At 38.3% G+C, this 12,525-nt stretch overlaps 1 protein-coding gene across 1 annotated transcript in view; it reads right to left on the bottom strand.

Moving 5' to 3' along the window:
• MOSMO (modulator of smoothened) overlaps positions 1–12,525 on the bottom strand; it is a 33,113-nt gene that overhangs the window by 18,970 nt on the left and 1,618 nt on the right. The gene's annotated exons all lie outside the window — the stretch shown is intronic.

Raw genomic sequence — 12,525 nt, 5'->3', positions numbered from 1 at the left:
ATAACAGAGGATTAACTGCAAAGGCACAGAACACAGAGGAGTTCAGAACAAAGGGATTATGAATTCTTTCCTGTCCTTTGTATGCCAGATCTTATGGTTTTGGCATTCAGTCCGATTTGTCTCTCAAGTAATCTAATAGGTATTGTAACCCTGGAAGAAAACCTTTGGAGTTTCTCACTTTGAAGCGGCTAGATGCAAGATCAATTCATATGCCCCCTGGATATTTATAGGTACAAACCTCAAACACCTAAGAAGTATTTATGCAATATAAAAGGGTCAGTTTTAATAAAGACCTAGATTCACTTGCAGTCTTTACTATATCTAGTGTGCATCTTTTAAGAGCAATTCAAGTCAATAATGCAAGATAGAGCACGTTATTATATAAGCTGCTGTGTCTCTTCTACTCCATTTATCCCCTTCTCTGAAATCAGAACGCTTCCTTTCAAACAGACTTTGAAATGCACAATCCTTCTTGCTCTAGAGATATAATGGATGTTTTCTTGTTTCAGGAACTAAGTGACTTTCTTAAAAATACTCACACTGGCAACAGCTGATGAGGTAACATCCTATGCTAGCTATGGGGAACCTACCAACTGCATTCTATTTAACAATCTAATGTCCACAGAATTTAATTTATTAGGTACCATTTTTGGCAGTCTTTACAACTCCAAAGCTTACTGGCTTTTAAACAGCACAATTCTCATTTTTAAAGTCTAAACTCAACGTTAAAAGACTTGTGGTATATTAGCAGAAAAGCTTGCCTTGCTGCTGAAGACCATCTGGTGCCTGAGTTTTCTCAAAAGTTTTCAATTCAGTGTTTGTATCGTGCCTAATTCAAACCAAATCCCCCCTCCACAAAAAACAGAGTCTTCTCCCTCCCTCCTTCCACCCTGAAAGAGAAAAAAACATCCGGGCCATATATTGGGAAAGATCCGTATGACTTACATGTATTAGAAAATTTATTACTACAGATGACAATCATTACGATATACAAGTTGTAAGTGATGTTTAAACTGCAGATATTTGGAGCAATAAAAAGCAAGTTTATTTCTGAATTCCAGCATACAAGTTTCAATCCCATGCTGCTTGTGTATTGGAGTAGGGCTTTTTAATGTTTGGGTTTTGTTTTGACCTCCCCCCCCAAGAGATGGACCACCACACACTGAAAAAGCTGTCCTCCGGCAACAATACAGGAACAGCTCTCCTGAGGACCTAACAAAGCCTGTGTGTTCTCACGTACCAAGAGCCAAGAAATCTACCCATGCTGAAGGTATTCTTCCCTGCTTCAAAAGACAGCATTAATTAAATGCTGGCAAACAGGATCTCTAATAAGTTGCATCCTTCAGGTTGTTTATTTTCTGACACTATAAGCATTTGCACAATAGGATAGTGTTGTCACTGGCTAGAACCTTTACAGTTCCTGAAGTGGCAAGGGCCTGGAAAAAAATGAGAGAATTTTTTTAAAAAAGAATAAAACTTAATGTTTTATTTAGTTTCAAAAACAAACAAAAAATCCATAGTTATTTCCATTTCCCCCCCAACCAAAACAGAGCTACTCAAAGTTGACAAAATTCACTGGCTAAAAAAAGAAAGATCAAAGGCAGTGTCAATATTTAAAAGTGATTTTTTTCTAGTCAGCTACACCAGTTTTATGCCATATGTTCAGTTGAAAGCCAGAAGCTATGACACCTACAGCTGTTCTGCCATTTAACATCTGATGAGCTTGTGTTCTTTTTAACAGAGTTATATTTGGCTTCAGACAGAGCTGTAAAATGATACCTCTCCACCCAATGCACAACCTTACTACACACAACCCTACTCCAACCTTCTCAGAAACTGTCTACTAATCACTTCACGATCATATGGTTGATCTACAGGCTCTTCAAGGCTGGCCATCATCTATAGGAGCCAGTGACGTAAGGTGGCCAGGCTGGGTCAGTAATGGCAGCACCACCGTTTGCCACCTGGTACAAAGACAACATAACCAGTAAGAACACAGAAATTCTGGATCTTCACAGTTTAGTGGATCACCTTCTACACAGGTGTCTTATAAGGTGGCCTTTCACAGGCTGGCAATAACTGGACTTCAGAGCTCTCCGTTTTTAACTCCAGCATAACTACAAAAGCACCCTTCCACCAAGTCAGTTGAGTTTCAAACTTAATAGATGTCCAAGCAGATCAGGACAGATACACCAAACCCCCCAAGTCACACCAAATAAAGTGTCCTATTGTTCTCTCTCTATTCATGGAGATGAAATATTTGTCAACCTTTTTGTGTTACAGTCTAAAGCAATTTCTCTGGCCTAGTGACAAGGGCATTCAAGGGCAGGGAAAAAATTCAAGTTCTGGCCCTGCCCTCAAGTTTGCTTGTGCATTTTACCAAATGAAATTCAGGAGGAGTAAGGATCATCTCCCCCTGTCAGCCGTAACTGTTGTGTTTTGCACTGATCTCAGCCTGTGTCAGACATGCTCCAAGGACACCCACCAATCTGGCTCTTCCACCACTTTATGAATCACCCAGTGGTATAAAGGTGAAGAGACAAGTGTTGAAATGCCTTTTGGCGTTTATATGGTTAGAAACATATTTGCAAATTTTAGGTGTCTGCCCTGCAAACACTCAGCCTAAACATACTTTACAAGCTTGAATGCTTTCTTACGGCTGAGCCTGTCTCCTGGCCCACTGCTGAGAGCAAATTTTAGGCCCAGATTGCTGGAAAGCACAACAGACCTTGCTAAATAAAGAACAAAATATTGAAAAAGCAAATAAAATGTACTAACAATCTGGTGGCAATTTCTTTAAATCACATAACTGATGGCAGGATTGTATTTGTAGTAATGAGGACATAAGAAAGGAAGCTTGCAGGTAGAAGTAATACCTTCTATTATAGAACAACTAGAATAATTGGAAAGATTAAGTACATGTCTGGTCTTTCAAGACCCTTCTTGGACACCCAAGTTCCCCCCACTCTACTAACGTGGGATATAAAAGACCCTATCTCTGTCTGCTAGATTTGCTTTACTCATAAGGCACCTTGGTTAACTGAAGAACGGCACCTAAATGTCCCAAGACACATTTCATTGCAACTAGAGTACTATTACAAGCGGAATAAAACCTAACCTTAGTTTTTATTCCTAAAGGCACTTTTTAACTGTTGCCAAATCTGTGTATGACATGCTTGTAACAACTGGCAATACAGGTTAAACTGCACTTTACAGAGGGATTAGGTACAGGGCCAACAAAGAATTTATTCTCTGGAAGTAACACTTCAGGTGCTGAAAGACTGACATATAGCTTAACTACATACAGTCTGTCCTCAGGGACAGCCAGCACTAGTTTTCTGGCTGATTAACATTTTAAGCCCCCCCCCCCCCCCCCCCCCCCCCCAGTATAAGAGGTAGCTTTAACTTCTCAGGCAAATTTGTAAATAAAAAACACACAACCAAAAAAACCAGCAACCTTCTTCTGCAGTAATAATTCTCAAATTTAGGCATTTATTTGTTGTTCCCATCACAATAAAAGCATTAAAAGCAAAGATGAATAGGAAGGCAGGGAGCATATGCAGCATTTATCCTGAAGTTGTATTTTCTTATCCCTTTTGCTAGGGCAAGTCCTTGTTTTAGAAGCCTGCATAATTTAAGCCTGAATTATTTAGGCAATTAACAGGTGGTGTCTGTGTGGTGGTAACACTTTCTCCCTCATCACAAATCAGTATCTACAAAAACAGACTCCAGGAGTCTGCAGACTTTTCTGGCTAGAATAAGAGAAGACAGACCCCTCCTGAACAGTTAAATTTGTGCTTTACTGAAATAAAATAGGACTTTATCATAACAGCAAGGCTCAGACCTTTCTGAACAAGTGAGGCTATTCTTAAAAAGCAATCAGATGTTATATAGTGCTCCAAAGAATATCTGTTAACATATGTTTATACAGTTGTTATACTGACATTCTGAAACAGAATTCTCTCTAATTTTAGATTCAGTATAAACAGCCGAGAAATGCTCTGTCTATCACCAACTTCATCTTACTGAACATATACTTACAGAGAGCATTTACGTCAGATTACATGGGGCATAAGTCAACAGACTTCTGTTTGTGAAACAGCAACTACTACTCCTGGCCTTTGCTCTATTCCACCATTTTTCATTTATTAAGCTTCAGCGTGCTTCTTTTAATTGCTGAGTGACCCAATAATATTCCACTGAAAGAATTTATGAGACCACATTAGAAATTCTTGGCCATTCAATCTTTTCAGGTTTCCTGTACAATCTTGTTGCATAGTTTTTAAATTTAATTTAGTGTGGGTTCAAAAGACAGTGAAACATGCTTCTTCTCACACAAGTTTCTACAATGGAGAACTACAGCATTAAAACATGAATTCAGGTGCATGATTCGTTTCACAACAGAATTCAACTTGGGGGGGGAGGGAAGTTTTCTTCACCCTTGTGACTCCTCTTCCCCCACAGCACGCAACACCTACAACACTCCTCACATCAACTGGCACAGAAGATGCAGTGCATTCTCTCCTCTACAGTAAAGGAGATCAGAATCTTCCACCATGGCAGTTCTGGAGCTGATGCTTCCGCTGACTGTGGGAATCCTGTTGGTTGCTGTCTATGCTTAAGAAAAAATACCTCTTTATACTGCAATTTGTATCTCTATTTTGTACAGAGAAGACTAAACATCAGAGCAAATTTTCAAGTTAAACAAGTCGCCCTCTACACAAAAGTCAACCTTCAGGGAACTTGAGGTCCATGACAACCTCCTACAGTTTTCTTCACTTTGCTTTGGTCTAAAGACATTACAATTAAATGTTGTGTACGTCTGATACATTAAGCTCATACTGATGAAGTTACAGATAAAACCATTCCCCCTTACTTGTACATTTTCCCTGCCTATCATGGAAGTCAGGATCTCTCTCATTTCAGATGCATACGAAGATTTTATTGCAGAAAGCAAGCAATTTCACTGAGATATTTTAATAACATTAGTATATATGCCATCAGTTTGAGGAGCGTAGAAAGAATCTAGACGCAAAGCAGCTCTTTTGTCTGGGGCACAATGAACTATCAGTTGTCCCATTCCATCTTATTCCAATCCCATACCTGTTCCTTCGGAGACAATTAAATTGCATTGCTGCCAATAGCAGTCACAGCAAAAGAAGTGGAAACAAGGCAAGAACTTGGGCAATGACCAGCAAGAGAACAGGAAACCCAGGAGTAAGAACTGCAACCCTATCAACTGGGAAGGTGGCTCAATGATGAGCACTATAAAAGTAAACTATTAGACTTTACTGCCTATGAACACTGTCATTTGATCATTAAATTCTTGGATGTACCAAGTGCAGACAGCTCAGCCCTACTAATGCAGTGTCCAAACAACTGCACAAAGAATTGCTCATGGTCAAGTTCAAGGCCTAATATGAACCATCTTCAACTGGACAAATATTTAAACATGTAAGTGGGTTATTAATCATTACACCTTGAGAGACTGTCATCCTTAATAATCCCAAAGTGCTTTCTAATTTATGGCACAGAACTTCAGCCACCATGAGACTCCTGGGTGGCAGCCAACTGTTGCTCACCACCCTACACTGCGTGGATAGGAAATGCTGGCCTCTGATACTGCAGTAAATCCCTGGGAGGCTTTTGATGCCTTCACGAGGGAACGTTTTAGTTCATCCCAAGGACTCAGACATAAGAGACAGAGTATGTTTTGCTCAAAGAGAGGAACTAGACTCTATATACTCTGTGGAATTTTGAGCCTCTAACTCTTAGCAGCTAGTGTTTCATACTTGACTAACTCGTCCCACAGACAAACCATCACAATCAGATTATGTTTCCTAAGGTACCCAAGAGACCAAACTCTTGTCATCAACTCTATTTACAAAATCTAAAAAACATATACAAGGCAATACATCAAATAGGAAATCAAATATGATATAAAAGGAAGAAACTAAGAGCTTCACCTTGAGAAAGTATATAACCTATGACTGTTCACTCTATACAGATTCATATGGAATGAGGCCAATATAAGTGCTTTCTTTGCCAGTCAAATGCTTTAGCTTGTATCCCCTCTCCTTAGAACAGACACGTACCCTGCACAGATCCTCTTCTTGGCCATATCTCCAGTTTTTCAGATCTGTGTGTATCTCCATCAGTCAGAGACTTCGGAAAGAAAAGTGAGATTGAGCAAAGCAGCTGGAGCACACATAAGGGGATTGCTGCAAAATCACCATGGAACTTTTTTCCTGCATATACTGCTCCATAAATTAAATTAATCAATAGATAAAAAACCCCAAACCTCTGTTAATGACTAAATTTCTAGGTACTGTGAAACACAGTAACAACTATAATTGTGTAATAAGAAATTGATTTTTACATTTAAAATTTTATAAACTATAAATCTGTAATAATTTATAATTTTCCCAAATTACTTTGTACAAGACCTAAACCCAACCTCCACATTGCATTTGTTCCATACTACAAACATCTTTTTGTATTTGATTTTAAAATTAATAGCAGCATTTAACCTCTTCAAAGGTCAATATTCCTCCTCGCCCATGAGTTACCTTCTTCTGAAATACACAGGTATCAACCATTGCTGGAAAAGAATTCAAGAACTAGGCGAAGAACTCCTACGTAAGACAAAATTCCTACATACTGCAGCAGACAAGAAGCGTTAGTGCTCTCTACTTTGTTTCAAGGCTAGCAAAAAATAATTGGGAAAAAGTTGAGCTGTTGTGAGATACCTATAAAAAAAAGAAGTAGGTCAAACTTTTAAGTTTGACCTACTCATCTTCTTTGCTTTGGCAAAAGCACAAATGGAGTTTACATAATGCTGCTGACATGTAAGTGCTGACTGGAAACTAAACAATACAAATGTTTTTAATAAGCCTCCATCATTAACAGGATTCTTTTTTTTTATTTCAGATAGTTTTAAATCTTTGTTTTGCAACACATGCTATTGAATCTTTACTTTTAAGACTCATATATTTAAGTCATTCTTTTGTTAATCTCAGTGTCATACTGCGGCAACAAATGTAATACATACGCCTAAGATCAGCTCTAAGCTGATTTACAAAATCATCACTATTAGTGAAACTCAGAGAGTTCCTGAAGCCACAAAGCTGAAGCCTCAGCAAGGCACCCCTCCCAGTTTATACCATCTATAAAGCAAATTTACAACTAAATTCTTCTTGAGTAAAGCACAAGACAGAAAACAAATCTGTATCTGCACATACTGAATATAATTTTGCTCTACAGTGACTGTACATACTGCTGTGAAGTAAATACTTTAAAGAAAAAAGTTATTCCAAATACCTGAAACTCAAGTACCTTAGCAAAAACAACTACTATCAGAAAAGATGAATGTAATACCTGGTATTCTTAGATTTTTTTTTCCTGTTTGTGATAGGAAAGAAAAGTTTAAACAAAAATTCAGTTAAAGCTTTGCTGCTAACACTAACAGAATTTCTGCGCTAAAGTACCACCTCTGTTTTACAGAGGAAGAAACTGAGGTACTACCACAATAACTTTCCAACATCCACAGTCAGTCACGCCAGATGCTAGATTTGAAAGGTAAATACAAGTTACTGGCTCCCAGATCTGTCCTCTATAATCAGGTACTTCTTACCTAATTCTTTAACACTAATTAGAGAATGAAGAATTCAACAGGAGTTGGCGGAAGGCAAACTAACAGTTTTGTAGCTTCACACACTAAAGAGAAAACAAAATGGTCACCTAACAGAAGCAGTATTAATTTGTGTTTGTTAAAAAGCAGATGTACAACATCAGTTCCTCTATGGCCAAAAACAATCGGCTCTCTCATCTCTGCTCTGGCAGGCTCAAGTAACCAGGCTGACACAGCTCTCTTTCATGAGATTCTTCCTACACATAAAATAGTTCCATATGTTTCAATGTTGAGTGGTTGAGCAAGCACAAAATTAATTCATTACAACAATGCCTTACTATTAATTTTCCTTGTGCCTGAAGGCCTGGTTGATTACAGAACCCAGGCACAATTCAAACACTCTGCTTGGTAAGAGTTTTACATTCACTTGAAAGACATCTACAGTCATGAAGTGGAATGGAAATGGTAATTTTAAAGATAGCATTGTCTTTGTCAATTTTTTTTTTTTGTCAATAGCATTGTCTTTGTCAATTTATTCAAGTCCAGGCACACCTATTAATGGGCTACTCTTGTTAAGAGTATTCAGATTATATGGGGTTTAGATTCCTTGGCAGTCCTTACTAGTTCTTATTTGAGTTTTGTATTGTTTTTAAGGCACTGGCAACATCTCTAAGATGCAACTACTGTTAGTGCCTGCATCTTAGCGCAGGTCCTAATCCCCTCATTGTCCAGATCAGTAACACACCACAAAGCACCACCTTTCCCTCCTTGCTCCCACACTTGGGGGCATCTACTAAAAGGAAAGTGTTTTCCTAGAAATTATATTCCAGAATCTAATTTTAACACTCTGATGTTCAGATGGCTTTACAGATTGCTTTTCAGCGGTCGTTTCTTTCTAGAGCATGATAGTACATAACTCTTCTTTCTCTGTATCATCAGTGGAGTGGGTTTTTTGTTTGGGTTTTTTTTTTTTTTTAATTTTTTTTGGAGGGGTGGGGGGTTGTATTCTCAGCATGCAATCCAAACAGGTTCATGAAAGGGCAAATAAATTTTCCTGTCACAGTCACCACATCATACAGTACAAAAAACATTAGGAAAGAGTAATTTTGTAGAATTGCTTCCCATCATGTCCCATCATTCTCTACTGAGAAGAACTGGGAGAAGCATACTGTATTTTGAGTATATTGCAAGGTGCTTAGCAAATGATCACCAGAACCCTTTTTCCAAGAGTTTTTGAAAAGCCAACTATCCATACATCAAAGAAACAAAACAAAACACTATCTACTTCAGTGAACAGCACAATGATTGCTCTATACCATGAATTCCGCCACAGAGGAGCCCTGTGCATTAACAGTTTCTCAGCATAACCCCTAAAGCCCAGAAGTGGTAATATGCCATACTGATTTTTACATATCACTACTTTTTGAGCAGTCAACTGTATTTAGAATGATAGTGCTAGCTGGAAGTCAAGTTTACACCCTCTTTCAAGTTGCTGATGCTTTATTTAGTTTATTCTATTTGTTCTACTCTATTTAGATATACTGGTTCATTCAGGTACCTTCATGTGGTCTTGAGTTTACTCCATGTATAGTCAATGCTCCTAGTAGAGAAAAATATTTCAGTGGTAAGATGTTCTCAAGCTCAGCAGGAGCTGGGAATCACTGCTTGGTTGCATCACCTGTGATAATTCATTAAGCTGATCCTGATAAAGCTCCAACTCCTGTTGCAACTGCAGAGTAAAATTCCTCAAGAAGAGCTATCACATGCAGAGGAGTAATACTGAACAGCAGTAATTAGCCACTTAGTACTATATGACTTATTTCACAGGAGCAGGGAGTTAACTGCCTCAGGAGGAATGGCCTGCTGGTTCTAGCTTGCTCTTCCATACGTCCATAGATACCATCTAATCTGGAATCATATTTCACAAATAAAAAAGCAGCTGAGTATGCAAAATCAAGAACTACACATAATACTTTGGAAGATACATGTAAAGGCAGCATTTGTAAACAAAACAGACAAAATGAGCGGCATGTTGTAGATTTATGATTTACCATCAGACAGTTACTGCACAGCATGGTTACAGAAGGCAGTTTAAATGAAAAATGTAGTTTCTAACGTAAGTGACCTTGACGCTTAGGTCACAGATTCAAGATGGAATTGGAAGCTCTGCTGAACGCTAACATCACCCAAGTCAGCACTGTCGTGCATATGCCGAGTGGCCTGGCCATAACATTATACCGTGTCTCCCGTTGTGATAGATGTATCAACATAAGAAGATGTGATAAATACTTGCTTTAGAAGTTACCCGTCAGAGTTGAGCAGCCTTAAATTCTGACATCTATATTAACTTAATGACTGCTATAAAAAAAGGTACACGTTGTTCTGTAAATTGGAATCAAATGAACAATCATGCTACATAGGAAAGGATGACTAAGTCACATAAACAAACTGATAGCTTAGCTTTCTGAAGGGGGATTTTATTTGATTAAATTATCCTCTTGAATTATCTGACCTACCCTAAAAGCTTTTGAAATTTGTCAACGCCCCCCACATGTACAGCTTTTAACATGTCTAATTTCAACTGTTCATACTACTCATACCCTTCTCCCTACAAAAGGGTTGAGCTGAAGTTAGAGCAACTTCTATCCCCCCTACTGAAGACAAAATACCAAAATCATTAAAGACCCTCCCACACAAAAAAGGAACATATAGAGACAAAACTATCAGCTTTTATAGTTCATCACAAAACCAATGTAGAGATACAGGAACAAAATTCATTACTACTGAAATCAGTGGGAGCTTAGGCATTGGCTTAAATTAAAGCCAACTCTGTCCCTATTTCTCACATAGAATACTAGTTTGATAAGAAAAGGATGTCAGTGCAAGAATACTGAGAAGCCGCTGGTCTCCAGATTGGAGTTATCAGTATTCTGTACTCGCACAGCATGAATAACAAAACCTCACTGAGAACTCTCTGAAAGAAAAATCCATTTGAATTCCATCTTTCCTTTATAATCTTGAAGGTGCATGAAATACGTGAAACCAAGTTAATGAACAAGTCTTACAAAACTACACAAAGAAAAAGCACCCAATGGAGACTTGGACCCATGTCCACAAAAGTGTAGTTCCTCTGACCTAAAGACAGATAAGCATCTGAAACCTTCAATGATTTCAGTTGAAATCCTTTGCTCTTAATTACAGTGCTAGAGAAGAATTTTTACAGCCAACATTTTTCAAATTACTAAAACTTACCTTTAAGAGCAAGACTTAGGAGACTAATCAGCCCTCCCCCTATATCAATTTCCTCAGAACATAAGCTCCTTTTAAACAACAACAAAAAAAATTAAAACAACCTAGATTTTTCAGAAAAGCATTAAAGCCACTGATTTATTTTGCTATCCAATGTAGCAGAAAATCATCGTTATGTCAGGACTAAGATGTACATATTGTTTAGCATTCAAATCAGAACAGATTTCATTTTTTTTCCCTGAAACGTAAACCCAGGTTCCCAACCTTAATGGCTGTAAACAGCTCTGAATGAGCCAATGCAGTGCTGCCTTCCCAGGTTTGCCAAGACCTCTGCTCTATGTAATTCTCAAACAGCTGCAGTATTGAGAAAAGCAGGCTGTTCCACGCTGCCTTTCAGAACCCCAAGGACAGCAGCCAAGCAGAGAAACAGTATTACTCCCCTTTCTCCTTGGTACTAGGCTGACTTGTAGAAGCAGAATCTAGAAAAATTCCCACAGATGACCCTAAAAACACAAGAGGTAAAGCAAAGAAGTGTTTTCTTTCACCAAACAGGTTCTTTCACCAGCTGAGAGCAGGATGCTTCAAAAAACCCTACTTCTTAGTGGCACATACGGAAGTTGGATGGCTTGAATGTGGTCCAAGTACGGTCATCTGCTGAGAGTGCCTGAACCTCACTAGCAGCCGGGACAGGATTTAGCATCAGGGCTGTGTCCTCCCGTGCCACGCTTCTCCACTGCAGTCTCCGGGTAATGAATGGCACTCATAAAAGCATTTATCTCACAATGCAATACTACAGTGTTTGCTACAGGAAGTCCTTGATTCAACGGGCATCCTCACACTTCCTTTCTTTACAGTCTGAGTAAAAGGCTCGTTTCAGGTGTAAGGTATGACAAATATAAGTTTATATTGCTTTTAACCAGAAGTCTGATAGAGTCTATCGAATCCTCTATCAATACAAATCAACAAAAGAATCATTAAGGAAGGATGACAGTTAGCTCTCCTTTATGATTTTATCAAATAATTTGGCTTCAAAATAGGGAAAAAAAAAAAAAAGGCTTAGGTCTGTCAAAACATTATTTGACTAGTGAAGTCCTTTAAAAAAATCCATACAGATTTCATGCTTGCCAGCCTAATTAAAATTAAAACTGTTATTTGCACCTCTAAAAGGAGTACAGGACAGAAATGTCAGATGATTATTAAATAATCATCCATCAAGTAACTACGAATTAATGATTTCTAGGTGTAATATTTCAGGAAAAAAACCCTGTATTATAAAGAGCTATTAAACAGCCTTCTTTAATGCAGAATGTAATGGAGCATGCTTAGATCCCACAAGACCTTTCTTTCCACCAGTAATTTCTTCAGAATAGTTTTTGTTATCTCATTTCTATACAGGCAGAGAGAATCCAGTATCTTGCACATTGCATAGGATCTGTTAACATGAGGCAGGATCTAAGAAAGCCATACTTAAACACTTAAAATGAAGATTATTTTATTTGACTTCAAGCTGCTGAAGAAGGGCTCATTACTGCAGCACTGCTACTAGATGGAATTGTAAGAAGAAAGAAGCAACTCTTTTTATATAGCCATAGGCAGCAAGATCATCACAAATAGCTACAGGAGGAACAGTGAAGTCATCTAGGGAG

Source organism: Falco peregrinus, chromosome 5 (genome assembly GCF_023634155.1).
Source record: "Falco peregrinus isolate bFalPer1 chromosome 5, bFalPer1.pri, whole genome shotgun sequence".
NCBI lineage: Eukaryota > Metazoa > Chordata > Aves > Falconiformes > Falconidae > Falco > Falco peregrinus.
The sequence above is the reverse complement of the archived record's forward strand: the minus strand, read 5'-3'. Positions and strand labels throughout refer to the sequence as shown.